The sequence below is a fragment of the Mobula birostris genome, chromosome 3, assembly GCF_030028105.1.
Source record: "Mobula birostris isolate sMobBir1 chromosome 3, sMobBir1.hap1, whole genome shotgun sequence".
Classification (NCBI taxonomy): Eukaryota; Metazoa; Chordata; class Chondrichthyes; order Myliobatiformes; family Myliobatidae; genus Mobula; species Mobula birostris.
Window position 1 is genome coordinate 211,610,593 of NC_092372.1, and position 19,676 is coordinate 211,630,268.

Consider the following 19,676-nt stretch of genomic DNA (forward strand, 5'->3'; position numbering starts at 1 on the left):
GGCACACTAATAGTCACAGGGCTCCAGTCTGAAAAACAACTCTCCACTACTGCCCTCTGGCTTACCGGATGACTCGTTGGATGAGAGGGGCATGGAAGGCTATGGTTCGGATGCAAGTGGATAGAACTTGGCACAAGACCTGGCAAGCATGGAGTGGATGGACGGAAGAGCCTGTTTCCGTGCTGTTGTGCTCTATGATTCTATGATTCCTATCACCAAGATGCATTTACATCGAAAATAGTTGGACCCCATACCATTTATACTTCCAAGCTTGCCTACCATGCAGGAACTTTTCAATTGGAAATCCGTCTCTGCTGAACCCCACTGGGGAAAATAATCTTGGAGAATTACAGACACGCTTGCCAGTGTTGTCCATATCAATAAATAAGTTACTAAAGTAAGTGAAATAAATATTTTATGTCAGAAGCACATTACAGTTCCTGCTACTCCCCTAAAATTGTTTCTTAAGATGGTAAATTTAAGACTCAGTTAAGTGAATTTTTAAAAAAAAATCCAAATCCCAGTTAGTTCAGGAGAATGATTGCTTTAATCTGCACAGTTGCATTCCATTTCATTGGACTCCAACACTACATGCTCACTTTCTGTACCATTGCAGAGACTAAATTAATGTTTAGCTCAATGGTATAATGTTCACCCGTGAAACTGAAATGTCAATCTTCATTCCTGGAGTACAGCCATCACTTCTTTCTTTCATTAAGAGTTACAACGTGGAACAGGCCTTTCCAGCTCAACAAGCTGCACTGCCCAGCAAATCACCTATTTAACCCCGGGCTAATCACAAGAAAATTTACAATGACCAATCAACCGGTACATCTTTGGGCTGTGGGAGGAAGTCAGAGCAACTGGAGTAAACCCACATGATTCACAGGGAGAACACACAAAATCCTCACAGTCGGCACCAGAATTGAACTCCGAATTCTAGAAAGTCCCGAGCTGTAACAGCGTTACACTAACTGCTACACTATAGTTCATTCCCTGGATTTGAATCCCTGGTTCTGGTTTTAAGGCACGAGCAAAGGGGTCAGTGTGAAAGGAACTTGTGTGATTTTATTCCATTTCACTGTTCACATTCTCACATTATCATGCAGATGGTTCTCAGGAGCAGCCAGAGGTCGCGGTGCACATGGGCACCAATCACATAGGTAGGAAAGAGAAGAGGTCCTGTGCAGTGAGTATAGGGAGTGAGGGAAAAGGCTGAAGAACAGGACCTCCATGGTAGTAATCTCTGGATTACTCCCAATGGCACGTGATAGTCAGGGCAGGAACAGGATGATGGTACAGATGAATGTGTGGCTGATGAAGTGGTGCAGGAGGCAGAGTTTCACATTTCTGGATCAATAGGATCTCTGTCGTGGAAGGTATGACTTGTACAAAAAGAAGTGGTTACATGAGAACCCATGGGGGACCAATATCCTTGCAGGCAGGTTTGTGAGAGCTATCAGGCAGGACTTAAACTAAGCTGGCAGGGGGCATGGGAACTGGACTGATAGGGCTGAGGATGAGGTGGTTGATATACAAGTCAATGCTGTGCATAGTGAGACTGTGAGGATAGACAGGCATTTTGCAAACATCTTCACTGTGGAAGACACTAGCAGCATGCTGGAACTTTGAGAGTGTCAGAGGGGCAGAAGTGAGTGCAATTGCTATTTCTAAGGAGAAGGTGCTTGGGAAGCTGAAAGGTCTGAAGGTAGACAAGTCACCTGGACCAGATGGACTATACCTAGGGTTCTGAAGGAAGCAGCTGAAGAGATTGTGGGGCATTAGTAATAATCTTCCAAAATCAATGGATTCTGGTATGGTTCTGGAAGATTGGAAAATTGCAAATGTCACTCCAAACTTCAGGAAGGGAGGAAGGCAGAAAAAAAATTATAGGTCAGTTAGAAGACGTTGGGTATATCGTTAAGGACGAGGTCTCAGAGTACTTGGAGGCACATGATAAAATAGGCCAAAGTCAGCATGGCTTCCTTAAAGGAAAATCTTGCCTGACAAACCTGTTGAAATTCTTTGAGGATATAACAAGCTGGATAGACAAAAGGATTGGTGGATTTTGTGCACTTGGATTTTCAGAAGGCATTTGATGAGGTGCCATACACAAGACTAAAGATAATTGCCCATAGTTACAGCAATAATCCTAGTATAAAAATCAGATAGGCAGACTGGCAGGAGGCAAAGAGTGGGAATAAAGGTAGGCTTTTTCTGGTTGGCTGTTGATGCCTAGCGGTGTTCAGCAATGGTTGGTGTTTGGACCATTCATAAAATATCAGCAATTTGGATAATGGAGTTGATGGCTTTGTGCCCAAATTTGTGGATGATACAAAGATAGGTGGAGGGGCAGGTAGTGTTAAGGAAACAGGGAGGCTTCAGAAGGACTCAGACAGATTGAGAGAATGGGCAAAGAAGTGGCAGATGGAATACAGTGTAGGGAAGTTTATAATCATGCACTTCGGTAGAAGTCAAAAAAAGTAGTCTATTTTCAAAATGGGCAAGAAATTCAAAAATTCAAGATGCGCAGGATTCTCTGAAGGTGGTGAGGAAGGGGCAAGAGCCATGTTAGCATTCATTTAAAGGGGTCTGGAACACAAAAAGAATGATGTAATACTGAAGCTTTATTAGGTATTGTGAGCAGGTTTGGGCCCCTTACCTATGAAATGATGTGCTGACATTGGAGAGGGTTCAGTGGAGGTTCATGAAAATGATTCTGGGAATGATTATCATATGAGAAGTGCTTGATGGCTCTGGGCTTGAACTCACTGGAATTTAGAAGAATGAGAGGAGATCTCATTGAAATCTATTGACGTTGAAAGGCCGCGATTGAGTCGATGTGGGGAGGATGTTTCCTGTAGTGGGGTGTCAAGAACCAGAGGGCACAACCTCAGACTAGAGGGACATCCATTTAGAATGGTGATGAGGAGGAATTTCTTTAGCCAGAGGATGGGGAATCTGTGGAATTCACTGCCACGAGCAGCTGTGAAGATGTGGTCATTGTGTGTATTCAAGGCGGAGCTTAATAGATTCTTGATAATTCAGGGCATGAAAGGTTACAGGGAGAAGGCAGGAGAATGGGGTTGAGAGGGAAATGTATCAGCCATGGTCAAATGGCAGACCAGACTTGATGGGCCAAATGGCCTAATTCTGCTCCTATGTCTTATGGTCTTAACTCATAGAAACCTATCAAATGTTGAAAGGCTTAGACAGCGTGGATGTGGAAAGGGTGTTTTCTATTGTGGTGAGTCTAGGACCAGAGGGTGCAGCCTCAAAATAGAGGTACATTCATTTAGAACAAGGATGAGAAGGAATTTCTTTAGCCAGATGGTGATGAATCTATGCAATTCATTGCCACAAATGGCTGTGGAGGACAAGTCATTAGGTATATTTAAAGCAGAGGTTGATAGGTTCTTGGTTAGTCAGGATGGCAAAAGTTACAGGGAGAAGGCAGGAGAATGAGGTTGAGAGTTATTATAAATCAGCCATGATGGAATAGCAGAGCAGACTTGATGGGCCGTGGCCTATTTCTGCTCCTGTGTCTTTCTTACGGTCTTTCTCAGGACACTATGGCAACCCTTTGAGTAAAATGCATGTAGTTTTAACAAAAACAATGTCAGTGCCTAGTATAGTATAAAGTTATTTCATTAAAACTTACAGGGTTCTAAAGGTAGATGCAGTGTGCATGTTTCCCCTCGCGGGGGTGTCTAGAACTGGAGAACATTGTCTGAGGTTAAGGGGTGACCTATATCAAGTTGAAGTTTATTGTCATTAAACCATACATATGTACACAGCTCAATGAAACATTGTTCCTCTGGGACCGAGGTGCAAAACACAGTACATAAGGTCACACACAGCACACCTGTTTACCATCCAGCACATAATAATATTAGCACTAGTCCCCGAGTGGCATGGCCTGAGGAAGCAAAGGTGCAAAGAAAAGGAGTTCCTTCTGAGGGGTATGTGGATCTTCGTAATTCTCAGTGTCAGAGAGTCACTGACTCATACAGCATGAAATGAGACCCTTCAGCCCAATGGATCTATGCCGACCACGGATCCCATCTACAATAGTCCCATTTGCCCGCATTTGGCCAATAACCATCTAAACACTTACTATCTATGTACCTGTCCAGGTGTCTTGTGAATATTGTTAATGCACCTACCCCTAGCTGCTTATTCCATATACTAAGCTCCCTCATTTCCCTTCAAGTTCCTACTACTGTACCTAGAACATAAGGACTTAAGAAATAGGAGCAGAAGTGGCCATCTGGCCTGTTGAGCCTGCTCCACCATTCCGTAAGATCATGGCTGATCTGGCCAAGGACTCATCTCCACCTACTTGCCTTTTCCCCATAACCCTTAATTCCCCTACTATGCAAAAAACCTCGATACACGTAACGATAATAAACCTATTTACCAATTTCAAGCTCTCCCCTTTCACCCTAAATCTGTGACTTCTATACTTTGATTCCCAGATCCAGGTAAAAAGACTGTGCATATTTATGCCATAAATGCCCCTCATGATTTTATACAATTCTATAAGATTACACAGTGTTCTGCTATCAGATGAATAAAGTTTCAGCCTGCCCAACCTCTCTCCATAACTTAGTCCCTTGATCCCCAGGAGCATCTTCGTAAATCTCCTTTGTATTCCTCCCAGTTTAATGGCATCTTTCCAACTGCAGGATCATGGAAGATGATTTTCCAAGTGTGGCCTCACCAACGTCAGTACAGCTTCAACATAACATCCCAGCTTCCACATTCAGTGCCACGACTGATGAAGGCCAGCATACCAACAGCCTTCTTCAACACTGTACCACCTTGCAGAAACACTTTCAAGGAACCACATACTTGTATTCCTAGGTCACCATGTTCTCCAACAAAGAACTGCTACAGTCCTAGATTCAGAGTCACTGAATATATTCAAGGCTGAGACAAATAGATATTCCGTCTGGATAATAGTCAAGTGGAAGAAACGAGAAGGTCGAGATGAGTATTGTGTGCATTTCTTGTCACCTACTTACAATAAGATTGAAAGAGTGCAGAGAAAAGATTTAAGTATGTTTGAGAACCTGAGTTATAGGGAAACATTGACTAAGTTAGGATTCTATTCCCTGGAGCACAGGAGAATGAGGGAGATTTGACAAGAGTTATACAAAATTATGAAGGGTATACTGTAAATAAGGTAAATGCAAGCAGTCTTTTTCCACTGAGGTTAAGTGATGCCAGATCTAAAGGTCCTGGGTTACGGGTGAAAGATGAAATGTTTGAGGGGAACATGAGGGGGACCTTCTTCACTCAGAGGGTGGTGAGAGTGTGGAATGAGCTGCCAGTGGAAGTGGCAGATGCTGGATCGATTTCAGCATTTAAGAAGTTGGACAGGTACATGGATGGAAGGGGTATGGAGGGTTATGGGCTAGACGGTATAATATTTCAGCATGGGATGGACTGAAGGATCTGTTTCTTTGATGTAGTGCTCAATGACTCAAGATCAAATCGGCCATTATCTGACTGAATAGTGGAGCAGGTGTGGAGAACCACATGCCTGTTCTTACTGTTATTCTTTATTTTCTTATGAAGAAGTCCAGTTTGTATAGTTACTAATGCTTACACGATAATTATATACTCCTATTGATCTGAGTTTACATGGGACATTTACTACTCTTAAGTCCACAGTTGTCCATACTGTAGATACCAGCATCTGGCACAACAGATTAATTGTGCTAACAGCAGATACAAATCGAGACAGGACAACTCACAGACCCTGACTGGCAAGTCCCAATGTTCAATGATCAATAAAAGGAAGGGTAACTGAAGAGGAGCGGCCAGTGTGTGAGTGGCTCAGGGTAGCAGTGGAGCTTTGAGGCTTTGGCTCAAGAGGCTTTGACGAGCAGAGGCTGAGGACGAGCTTGCTCCCAGTGAGGTAAGGCAGGGTAAGTTCCTTTAATTAATTTAATTAACTTAGGAGAAGGTAATGGAGGCAGCAGTTAGGGCAGTCGAGTGCTCCATATGCAGTATGTGGGAAGTCAGGGACAGCACTATTGTCCCTGATGACTATACCCGTAAAAGGTGCACCCAGTTGCAGCTCCTGACAAACCAAGTTAGGGAACTGGAGCTGGATGAACTTCGGATCATTCGTGAGGCAGACACAGAAATAGACAGGAGTTTCAGGGAGATAGTCACCCCTAAAAGTCAGGAGGCAGGAAGCTGGGTGACTGTCAGGAGAGGGAAGGGGAATAGACAAAATGAGCAGAGCACCCCTGTGGCCGCTCCCATCAATAATAAGTATACCGTTTCGGATACTGTTGGTGGGGATGACCTACCAGGGACAAGTTGCAGTGGTCGTGTCTCTGGCACCGAGACTGGACCCTCAGCTCAGAAGGGAAGGAGGGAAAAGAGGAGAGCAGTAGTGATAGGGGATTCGATAGTTAGGGGGACAGATAAGAGGTTCTGTGGGAAAGATTGAGAATTCCAGATGGTCTGTTGCCTCCCTGGTGCCAGGGTCCGAATATCTCAGATCGAGTTCTCAGTATTGTCAGGGGGGAGGGTGAGCAGCCAGATGTCGTGGTCCATGTAGGGACCAATGACGTGGATAGGAAGAAGGAGGAGGTCCTGCAAAGAGAGTTTAGGGAGTTAGGTGCAAAGTTGAAGGACAGGACCTCCGGGGTTGCAATCTCAGGATTACTACCCCTGCCATGTGCTAGTGAGGCTAGAAACAGGAAGATAATGCAGCTAAATACGTGGCTAACGAGAGGGAGGGCTTCATGTTTCTGGACAATTGGGCTTTGTTCCAGGGAAGGTGGGACCTGTTCCGACAAGACGGTTTGCACCTGAACTGGAGGGGGACTAACATCCTTGCGGGTAGGTTTGCTAGTTCTGCTCAGGGGGGTTTAAACTAGATTTGCAGGGGGAGGGGAACCAGAGTATTAGAGCAGATAGCGAGGTGGAGGAGGATAAAGGTCATGCGAGGACAGCATGTATAGACAGTAATCAAAGGTTTGTACATGATTGAAATGTTCTCAGGTGCATCTATTTCAATGCAAGGAGTACTGTAGGTAAGGCAGATGAGCTTAGGGCGTGGATCAACAAGTGGGATTACAACATTATTGCTTTTAGTGAGACTTGGTTGCAGGAGGGGCAGGACTGGCAGCTTAATGTTCCAGAATTCCGTTGTTTCAGACGTGACAGAGGGGAAGAGATGAAAGGGGGAGGAGTGGCATTACTAGTCAGGGAGAATATCACAGCTGTGCATAGACAGAACAGCCCAGAGGGCTTGTCTACAGAGGCCATATGGGTGGAGCTGAGGAACGGGAAAGGTGTGACCACACTAATAGGGTTGTATTATAGACCCCCCAATAGTCAGAGAGAATTGGAGGAGCAAAGCTGTGGAGAGATAGCAGACCGATGTAAGAAACAGGAAGGTGTAATAGTAGGGGATTTTAACTTTCCACGTTGACTGGGACTCCCACACTGTGAAAGGGTTAGATGGCGTGGAGTTTGTCAAATGTGCTCAGGAAAGTTTTCTAAATCAATATATAGGGGTACCAACGACAGAAAATGCAATACTTGATCTCCTATTAGGGAACCAAACAGGTCAGGTGACAGAAGTTTGTGTAGGCGAAAATTTTGGGTCCACTGACCATAATATCATTAGTTTCAAGTTAGTTATGGATAAGGATAGGTACTGGTCCTCGAGTTAAGGGTCTAAATTGGAGAAGGGTCAATTCTGAGGAAATGAGAAAGGATCTAGGAAGAGTGGATTAGGATAAGTTGCTTTCTGGCAAGGATGTGTTCAGTATGTGGAAGGCATTCAAAGGTGAAATTTTGAGAGTGCAGAATTTGCATGTTCCTGCCAGGATTAAAGGCAAGGTTAACAGGCATAGGGAACCTTGGTTTTCAAGGGATATAGGTGATCTGGTTAAGAAAAAGAGAGAGATGTATAGCAGGTATAGGCAACAAGGGACAAATGAGGTACTTGAAGAGTATAGAAAATGTAAGAAAATACTAAAGAAGGAAATCAGGAAGACAAAAAGAAGACATGAGGTTGCTGTAGCAGATAATGTGAAGGTAAACCCGAAGGGTTTCTACAAGTATATTAAGAGTAAAAGGATAGTAAGGGACAAAATTGGTCCCCTAGAAAATCAAAGTGGTCGTCTATGTGTGGAGCCTCACGAGATGGGGGAGATCTTCAACAATTTTTTTTGCATGAGTATTTACTCAGGAAACTGGCATAGTGTATATGGAAGGAAGGGAAACAAGCAGCAGTGTCATGGAACATATAGAGATTAAAGAGGCGGTGCTTGCTGCCTTACAGCAAATAAAGGTAGAAAAATCTCCTGGGCCTGACATGATATTTCCTCGGACCATGAGAAGACTAGTGTAGAAATTGCAGGGGCCCTAGCAGAAATATTTAAAATGTCCTTAGCCATGGGAATGGTGCTGGAGGATTGGAGGGTAGCTCATGTTGTTCCGTTGTTTAAAAAAGGCTCCAAAAGTAAACCAGGTAATTACAGGTTGGTGAGCCTAACATCAGTAGTAGGTAAATTATTGGAAGGTGTTCTGAGAGATCGGATATACAAATATTTGGACAGCCAAGGGCTGATTAAGGATATTCAGCATGGCTTTGTGTGTGGTAGATCGTGTTTAATGAATCCTGTAGAGTTTTTTTGAGGAGGTTACCAAGAAAGTAGACGAAGGAAAGGCTGTAGATGTTGTCTACATGGGCTTTAGTAAGGCCTTTGACAAGGTCCCACATGGGAGGTTAGTTCAGAAGGTTCAGACACTAGGTATCCATGGAGGGGTTGTAAACTGGATTTGAAATTGACTGTGTGGGAGAAGACAGAGAGCGGTAGTGGATGATTGCTTATCAGACTGGAGGTCTATCACTAGTGGTGTGCCTCAAGGATCTGTGCAGGGACCGTTGTTGTTTGTTGTCTATATCAATGATCTAGATAATAATGTGGTAAATTGGATCAGCAAGTTTGCTGATGACACTAAGATTGGAGGCGTTGTGGACAGCGAAGAAGGCGTTCAAAGCTTGCAGAGGGATCTGGACCCACCGGAAAAATGGGCCAGAAAATGGCAGATGGAATTTAATGCAGACAAGTGTGAGATGTTACATTTTGGAAGGACAAATCAAGGTAGGACATACACAGTAAATGGTAGGGCACTGAGGAGTGCGGAGGAACAAAGAGATCTGGGAGTTCAGATACATAATTTCCTGAAAGTGGTGTCACAGGTAGACAGGGTTGTAAAGAAGGATTTTGGCATCCTGGCATTTATAAATCAAAGTATTGAGTATAGGAATTGGGATGTTATGGTGAGGTTGTATAAAACATTGGTGAAGCCAAACTTGGAGTATTGTGTACAGGTCTGGTCACCTAACTACAGGAAGAATATCAGTAAGATTGAAAGAGTGCAGAGAAGATTTACTAGGATATTGCCGGGTCCTCAAGAGCTGAGTTACAGGGAAAGACTGAACAGGCTAGGACTTTATTCCTTGGAGCATAGAAGAATGAGGGGAGATTTGATAGAGGTTTACAAAATTATGAGGGGTATAGACAGAGTAAACGTGAATAGGCTTTTTCCACTTGGATTGGGAGAGATAAATACAAGAGGACATGGCTTTAGGGTGAAAGGGGAAAGGTTTAGGGGGAACTTCTTCACTCAGAGAGTGGTGGGAGTGTAGAATAAGCTCCCATCTGACATGGTAAATGCGGGCTCACTCTTAAGTTTTAAGAATAAATTGGATAGGTACATGGATGGGAGAGGTCTGGAGGGTTATGGATTGGATGCAGGGCAATGGGATTAGCAGAATATTGTTTCGGCACAGACTAGAAGGGCTGAATAGCCTATTTTCTGTGCTGTAGTGTTCTATAGTTCTAAGTCCTACTTTCTTGCTCCGGCTGCCCATTTCCTGGTTAGAATGAAAGAAACAGCATTGCCATTGTCATTGGTGATTAACTTGGCTCTGAAAACTTGCACTCATTCCACAATAATTCTTCACATCACTTGTGCGTAAGGAGAACATAATGGCCCCCCATCACCACACTGTTCTGAAGTCGGAACAGAGGAATGCCCTGTTTATTCAGAACTAACTAGCAGTGATGGATATTGAGCATTTGGTAAACTGTATACTGTATGTTCAAATTCCTTACTTGCAAGAGGAATCGCCATTCACAATGCAGGTGTTAAATGTCAATACAAACTACTAGTCAACAACTAATGATACTTTGCAGCTGGTAAAGTAATTGTCCCTTCCTTGATGTTTGTGTGTTTTGCATCCTTCTATGATATTCTTATCTTGTCTCCCTAAGTGAAATGGCTCCAGTTTTCTACTGTAGAGGGTAAATTTGCTCTTCAAAGACCTTTCTTGCCTGGGCTGTCTGCACTCTATCTATCATAAATCCTTACCTGGACATTATGTTAACCCTTGCCTTCCTGCAACTTCTATACCATCACACTTTACCACCAAAGACTCTAGCTGAAACTTCAGATCCAGTTTGACTATCAGTTCAGAGCAAGCAGGTTGTCAGTCAGAAAGTGTCACTGAGAGTTCCTCACCCCCTCCTGTTTGCCCTTGCCCTCTCAGGTCTTACTTCTGAATAGATATCTGAAATTGAAAGACGAAATGCTGAATAGAGATTTCCTCAATTTAGACCCAGGGATGATGAAGGTCAGGGGTTAGATTTCCAGATCAAAATGGTGGGTGGCTTGGAGAGGAACCTTCAGTCAGTGCTGTTCCCACGTGCCTCCTGCCCTTCTCCCTCCTGGTGGTAGAAGTCATGGGATTGGGAGATATTCTTGGAGTAGCCTGAAGTGAGTAACTGCAGTGTTTTTTTTTGCAGCTGGGATGCCCTGCAACCACACTGCTCTGAAGGAGGAGGGAATGAATGCTGAAGATTGCTGACAGCATGCCAAATAACTCTCCCAGATGGCACTGAGCTTCTTGAGAATTGTTGGTGCTGCAGGTGGTGAAAAGCCTTGGGCTATCAGGAGGTGAGTCACTTTCGAGAGGACACCTAGCCATTGGCCTGCTTTTGTACCCATGACACTGATGTGACTGGTTCAAGTCAATGTGTATCAGTCGGAACTTGATCTATCTGAGACAAAGATGGTGAATACCGTAATGATCTGCACGAGGTAATAATGAGAGCTGTTCTGTGCCTGACCTTCTAAATCTCCCACTGGACATGATGGACAACTTTTTGCTGCTCCTGTTGATCGTCCTCTATTCCATACTGTGCTAACAGAGAACACAACATGGTTTACATTATTAGACTATAAGACATAGGAGCTGAATTAAGCCATTTGGCCTATCGAGTCTGCTCCGCCATTCCATCACGTCTGATTTATCAGTCCTCTCAAACCCATTCTCCTGCCTTCTCCCATCACCTTTGAGACCCTTACCAAGAACCTTTCAACTTCCAATTTAAATATACCCAGTGACTTGGGCTCCATAGCCATCAGTGGCAATGAATTCCACAGATTCACCACTCTCTGACTCGAGAAGTTCCTCCTCATCTCAGTTCTGAAGGGGTGCTTTTGTATTATGAAGTTGTACCCTCTGGTCCTAGACTTCCACTATAGGACACATCCTCTCCATGTCTGCTCCATCTAGGACTTTCAACATTCGATGGATTGCAATGTGTAAGTTTAATAACTTACAAGTCCAGGAGTTACAGCAGAGAACTTAGTACAACTCAACTGTGAATGGAAACCATAAAATCTCAGAAGAATTTGGGCAAGCTTGGACTTTATTCATAGACCATAGAAAAGTACAGACCCTTCAGCCCACAATGTTGTGCTGATCTTTAGAAGACTCTAAGGTCAATCTGACAGTTAGATTCTAACCCTTCCCTCCCATATAGCCACAAAATGCTGGTGGAATGCAGCAGGCCAGATAGCATCCATAGGAAGAAGCACAGTTGATGTTTCGGGACAACGAAGGTTCTGCTTCCTGGATACTCTTGGGTGTACTTTATGGATTTTGGGCTGCTGATCATGGAAATTACCATGACATTACCCTATCAGACACCATTTTTTAAGAATATCACCATTTAATTCATAATTAAAGTCAATTAAAACATTTTCCACAGTGTAAGCCGAAAAGGTTTCTATCTTGTCCAGGCATCCCTGGGGATGCTTTAGTAAGGCAAATGCTGCATGGCAGGCTAGGTTTTAGAAAGGCTATAAATTTCCATGAAGGATTTCAATAACTATATTGGTCCACAAATCAAACAGGTTACCAATTACAGGCAATTTGAAGAACTTCTAGTGGGACCGGAGAAAATTGCATGGAAGGCGTTCAAAGATGTTGTTGAAAATTTTCTTTGCAACTACAGAGCATCAAACTATATGCAGCTAGTTGACAACATGCTTCAAGCATACAAAACCATGAAGTGCAACATGTCACTATATATTCATTTTCTGTATTCCCATTTAGATTTCTCTACAAGTCTTGGTGAGCATGGTGAAAGGTTTCACCAGGAGACTGCAGTCATGGAAAAGCAGAATCAGGGCATCTGGAATCCATCAATGCTAGCTGATGGACACTTAAGCAAGAAGCCTCAGTCACTGAGTACAAATAAAAATTCATCAACAAAACATTTTTACCAAAGCCTTAGCCCTGTTATGCAATTAAACACACTATATTCAACAAAAGTTAATTTCTTGTTTCTCCAAATTCCCATGTAATACAATAAACTGAAATTTTATTTGTGTTCAACTTCATGCAGTCTATCATAAACAAAAAAGAATCTGATGAAGCAACACTTCTGAAAAAAATTGTTGGCTTGTGTAATAAATGTACTTTGAATCTTTGAAGTTACCCAGGTGGCAAGAAAACAGTTTGAGTGTTAGAGAGCAGTCAGGATTGCTAGGAATGGTCAAGGAACAGCAAGAAGAATGACAGAAAGATGGGGTGACTGAAATCTAAACCTCTACCTTTTATTTCCGTGATGGACGACTTGTTCATTCACAACTTATTGGTATGTCTTTTTAGCTTATGGAAATTGTACCCGTGATTTGGAAACTCTTTGTGGTTTAGAAATCCTTTGTAATTTGGAAATCTATTATAAAATAGAAATCCTGTGTTAGTTTTACCTGTGTTTCAAGAATGTTGTCTAGATTTAAATGTGCATCACTAAGAATAACTGAATGAACTGAACTGAAAAACAAATGAACTGTGTTTAAACTACTTTATTAACTGGAAGTACCTTCTCCTGGGTAGGGAGGGTAGTCCCATTGCTAAAATAGTGGGCATCAGCAGCTAAATAATGTGGTGGGTGAATAGGGAAGTGATCTAGCCTTTGAAGAGTAGAAGGCTACACTGTAACCTCCGTTTAATGAGAGCACCCACAGCTATCTACAAACCCCATTTCCAGAAAAGTTGGGATATTTTCCAAAATGCAATAAAAACAAAAATCTGTGATATGTTAATTCACGTGAACCCTTATTTAACTGACAAAAGTGCAAAGAAAAGATTTTCAATAGTTTTACTGACCAACTTAATTGTATTTTGTAAATATACACAAATTTAGAATTTGATGGCTGCAACACACTCAACCAAAGTTAGGACAGAGTTAAAATAAGATTGAAAAGTGCACAGAATATTCAAGTAACACCGGTTTGGAAGACTCCACATTAAGCAGGCTAATTGGTAGCAGGTGAGGTATCATGACTGGGTATAAAAGTAGCGTCCATCAAAGGCTCAGTCTTTGCAAGCAAGGATGGGTCATGGCTCACCCCTTTGTGCCAAAATTCGTGAGAGAATTGTTAGTCAGTTCAAAAGGAACATTTCTCAATGCAAGATCGGGAGTACTTCGGGAAACCATTGTCGCTCAACACAGTCTGCCGCTGCATCCAGAAATGCAACTTGAAACTGTATTACGCAAGGAGGAAGCCATACATCAACTCTATGCAGAAACGCCGGCGAGTTCTCTGGGCCCAAGCTCATCTCAGGTGGACCAAAAGACTGTGGAACCATGTGCAGTGGTCAGATGAGTCCACATTTCAGCTAGTTTTTGGAAAAAATGGGCGTCGAGTTCTCCGTACCAAAGATGAAAATGACCATCTAGATTGTTATCAGCGAAAGGTGCAAAAGCCAGCATCTGTGATGGTATGGGGGTGCATCAGTGCCCACGGCATGGGTGAGTTGCATGTATATGTTGCATTGACTCTGAGGCATATATTAGGATTTTAGAGAGACATATATTGCCATCAAGGCAACTTTTCTTCCCGGGATCTCCATGCTTATTTCAGCAGGACAATGCCAGACCACATTCTGCACGGGCTACAACAGCGTGGCTTTGTAGACACAAATTGCGTGTGCTTTACTGGCCTGCTGCCAGTCCAGATGTATCTCCTATTGAAAATGTATGGCACATCATGAAGAGGAGAATCAGACAACGGAGACCATGGACTGTTGAGCAGCTGAAGTTTTATATCAAGCAAGAATGGACAAAATTTCCAATTGCAAATCTACTACAATTAGTATCCTCAGTTCCAAAACGATTAAAAAGTGTTATTAAAAGGAAAGGTGATGTAACACAATGGTAAACATGCCTCTGTCCCAACTTTTGTTGAGTGTGTTGCAGCCATCAAATTCTAAGTTTGTGTATGTTTACAAAATACAATTAAGTTGGTCAGTAAAACTATTGAAAATCTTTTCTTTGTATTTTTGTTAGTTAAATAAAGGTTCACGTGAATTAACATATCACAGATTTTTGTTTTTATTGCATTTTGGAAAATATCCCAACTTTTCTGGAAATGGGGTTTGTATATTGGATAGGGCTTAAGATCTTCATTTGAGTTTAAAGCTTCACGGACAACAAAACCAATACCATCACATAATCTTGGCCAAAGGGTTTTGGTTTCTGTAGTGCTCTACGACTCTTTGACTCTCTGACCAGAGTTACTGCAGTACTTTTGTTTCAAGAACTAAGCTTCTGCTAGAAACCTTACAACTGTCCCTTGAAAAAGCTGGTTGGTCTGCAATTGGACACGTTTGAGGTGGCTTAAGGGAAAGGAACTTTGCAGTAGTTGGTCAAGCAGTAATGCATAAGTTGATGTGTTACAACAGGTAGCAGTCACCTGTTATATCACAAATTGGTGAACAGACTAGTCTGTGGAAATTCTCTACATTCCACTTCAGAGTCATAGAGTCCAAGAGTCACAGAAAAATATAGCACAGAAACAGGCCATTCAGCCCATCTAGTCCATACAAAACCATTTAAATCACCTACTCCCATTGACATGTAACAGGACACAGCCCTCCATACTCCTACCATCCATGTACCTATCCAAACTTCTCTTAAGCATTGAAATCAAGCTTGCATACGCCATTTGTGCTGGCAGCTCGTTCCCTGCTCTCATGACCCTCCGAGTGAAGAGGTTTCCCTTTGTGTTTCCCTTAAACTTTTCACCTTTCACACTTTATCGATGACAACCAGCTGTAGTCCCAACCAATTTCAGCAGAAAAACCCTGTTTGCATTTACCCTGTCTATACCCTCCATAATTTTGTACACCTCTACCAAATCTCCTTTACATTCTAAGGACTAAAATCTTAACTTGTTCAATCATTCCTTACAACTCAGGTCCTACAGTCCAACCAACATCCTTGTAAATTTTTCTCTGTACTCTTTCAACCTTATTCACATCTTTGAATTATGGACCTGTAATCCTAGATTACTTCCATGGTTTCAGTTAGGGAACTTACTGAAGTGACCTTCTTGTTCTATTTTCTTGCGTATGCAACTTAAACTCTCTCAGCACTGTTCAAGGACAGAGAACAGGGCATCTAGTTGGCACCAGGGAGAGGCCCAAGAGCTTTCTGTCATCTGTCCATGAGACAGTTAAACCAACCACTTTTATTTACAAAACTCTTGCCTAGATATGCATATAATGTCTTTAATCAATTATAACCATTATTCGTTTTAATGAACAGAGACTGAGAAAGAATATAAGGGAGATCTTTTTCCTTTTGTTCTGTGAAGTTGATGACCTATGATTTTCAGCAACTATTTCCTCATTGATGATAATTGTGTGTACCTCACATATTAATTCCAGTCTCCAATCCCATTCTGATATATTGGTCCATGGCGTCCTCTACTGCCACAATGAAGCCAAGTTAGAAGAGCAACACCTCATATTTGGTCTGGTTCCAACCTGATGGCATGAATATCATTTTCTCTAACTTCTGGTAATTTCTCTCCCCTCCTCTTTTATTCTACCTACCTGCCCTCTGGTGCCCCTCCTCCTCCCCTTCATCCCATTGTCCACTATCCTCTCCTATCAAATTCCTTCTTCTTCAGCCCTTTACCTGTTCCACCTATCACCTCTCTGCTTCTTATTTCATACCCCCTACCCCACCCGACTACCTTCCCCCTCACCTGACTTCACCTATCACCTTCTAGCCTGTACTTCTTTCCCTCCCCCACCTTCTTATTCTGGCTTATTCCCCCTTTCTTTCCAGCCCTGAAGAAGGGTTTTGGCCTGAAACATTGATTCCATTCCTTTCCATAGATGCTGCCTGAACTGCAGAGTTCCTCCTGCATTTTGCGTGTACCTCATATACATTGTGCACACAATAACCTTTGGAGTTTGGAATTTGAATCAGTATTGGTTTATTATTATCACATGTACAAGGTACAGTGAAAAACTCTTGTTTGGGTGCTATTCTGGTAGATCATTCCATAGGTAAGTTTTGCAGCCAGCATTCGGTCCATGGCAACAGATGAGAGTAACAGACAGAGCACCAACGCTCCCTCGGAACCAACTCAGTCATGTACAGACGGGGGAAGTGATTATTACACATCCTAGTTATAGTCAAGGTGACCCACAAACACATGTGAACAACTGTACAACCTGATCTAAAATGTAGCAATGAATGAATTTGAACATCTCACCATAATTCTACAAACACATTTTAAATAAGAACAAGAAGAAGCACTAGGTTGAGCTGTCAACAATGTCCCTGAAGCACCACACTGTCCCCACCTGAGGGGTCAGTCATCTCTGGTGAAGCCTCAGACCCTTCCAGAGGTTTCCAGGCTGGAGGGATAGTCCCTTCTTCTGCTTGGCGCAGTAGATCTATACTTGGGCCCTCACCAGGTACTGGTGCATTTGCGCCCTAGACTGGCAGCATGGCCCCTCTGGGATGTGCAAGTGTCGTAGCAGTGCACAAACAACTCCACATCCTCCACGAAGGCTCCTCCTCATCAGTTTCCTCCTCCATCTCAGTGACTCAAGTCCAGGCTTGCAGCATGTGGGGAGATGCTGGAACACCTTTGGGGACTAACGTTGGTTCTGCCCTCTCCGCTTCGTCCAGCGATGATGGTGATTGCTGTTATGTGAATGAAATCACTGGAGAAAATTACTGGTAGATACAAAGAAACTTATTTATTCAATAAGACAAGGTACAGCAGGCATCATATGGAGACGCTATCGGTGGAAAGGTCTGCTGGCCCAACGTGGGGCCCGGTATTTTATATGCCAAAAATCAAAGGACGTCCATATTTACAATGTATGGACAATGCTTTCTTTGAAACTACATACAACCTACACACCTCCTGATGCACATCCACACCACAGACATCAAAATAAATTTTAATCAGCATTGTCTTTTAGGAACCCATTGTTAAGAGCTGTACTCCAAATTAAATGCACAATACATCTTCAGATGTGAAGACTGGTAGCCAAAGTTAATTGTTAAATGTATATGTCCTGAACCCAAAAATCACTCTAACAGTGATGTCGGGTGAACATGAACCGGCACATAACAATGAGCACTGAACACTTAGTAACAAGATGAATAGGCATTAGAACTCATCTCCCCATGGAGTCATGCTGCATGAAAGAGAATCTTTACAAAGCAAATCAGTGGTGGAAGGCAAAATACTTCATTTCTTTCTGATGACAAACTTTAGTTGTCTCAATCCAAACAGGCAGCTTGATAATGTCTCTATGAATCTGAATCCAAACTGATAACACTGTCAACAAGATTGTAACAATACTGACAATCCAAATATAATGGGGAAATATCAGGATTGATTTCTATAAAGAACACATTGATCTTGAATACACCAAAGAAAGCTCAGTGCATTACATGGATTTTGATGAAATGCCACACAAGAGACATTGCAAAGGTCAAGATGGGCATTATGGTTTAAAAGACCACTATCAAACAAGAAGGTCAGCTTCAATGCAATAGGAGGAAGATAAAGTTAAATTCATAAACAATTCTGGTAACTTCACACTTCGAATATTGTATTACTTGTGATCCTCACACAACAGAAAGAAAATTATTAATGATATCATCATTGTGAATGTTGGCAGAACTCGAGGGTCTAAGTTATATGGAGAAGTTAGGCAGGCTAAGACTTCCTTCCTAGGAAGGGTAGAGACTGAGTGGTGATGCAATAAGGGTGTGTAGATTACGAGAAGCATAAGCAGTGTGAATAGTCACAGCGTTTTTCACAAGGAAAAGGAATCGAAAACTAGAAGGCATAGCTTTAAGGTGTGAGGGGAAAGATTTAAAAGGAGGGGCAACTTCTTTGTGTAGAGGGAGGTGTACAAAGGAAGAAGGGGCTGAGGCAGGTACATTAGCAACACTTGGCCAGGTACATGATAAGACAGGTCAGAGGGATATGGGCCAAACATGGGCAAATAAGACTCACTTTGATGGGCATCTTGATTGGCATGGACAAGTTTGGCTGAAAGTCTGTTTCCACACCAGCTTACCCTGTATCTATGGAGAATTCTATTTATTTAGAGATACAGTGTGGTCTAGGCCCTACCATCCCTTTGAACAGCACCGGCAATCCTCGATTTAACTCTAGCCTAATTATGGGACAATTTACAACGAGCAATTAAACTACCAACCGGTGCGTATTTGGACTGTGAGAGGAAACAGGAGGGCTTGGAGAAAACACACGCATTCCACGGGGAGGACATACTGATGACGCTGAAAATGAAGCCCGAACTCCAAACACCGACAGCCTGAGCTGTAATCGCGTCATGCTAACTGGTCCGATACCATGGTGCTCATGAAGGGCCAGGAAGGAATTGTTGGATTTTGGCTTCTGACTTGAGAGAAAAAAAGATGAAGAGACCAGATTATGGATGGAAGGAAATTGTTGCCATGAGTATAGGTGTAAAACAAAGTGCTTTAACATGAAATAAGAAGGCAGGAAGCAGAACGTGGGCTCTACGGGACCCCATATTGCAATGCTGTCTGCTTACCACTCACAGAGATTATTTGGATGCAAGGTAGCAAAACCTGGAGCTAAATACAGATTGTGGGGGGAAATAACTGATAATGTGAAGGTTTACAGTGAAACTGGAGGGTTCACAGACTTGCAGACAAAATAGTTAAATTACTAAATAAATTCAGCTTGTGACGTTTGAAGTGATATATATGGGTGAGATGAAAAATGTGGTCACTGGCTTCAAGGAAGCAAACAATCTTAGTGGAATAGCTATCCTCCTTTCCCTACCCCCACCTTTTTATTCTGACATCTTCCCCCTTCCTTCTCAGTCCTGATGAAGGGTCTCGGTGCGAAACGTTGACTGTTTATTCATTTCCATGGATGCTGCCTGACCTGCTGAGTTCCTCCAATATTTTGTGTGGGTTGCCTTGGATTTCCAGCATCTGCAGACCTTTGCATGTTAA

The 19,676-nt window shown here is 42.7% G+C and overlaps 1 protein-coding gene across 1 annotated transcript in view; it reads right to left on the reverse strand.

The window, feature by feature from the left end:
- The window catches only part of dpp6a (dipeptidyl-peptidase 6a), a 515,918-nt gene that overhangs the window by 360,644 nt on the left and 135,598 nt on the right, over positions 1 to 19,676 (reverse strand). The gene's annotated exons all lie outside the window — the stretch shown is intronic.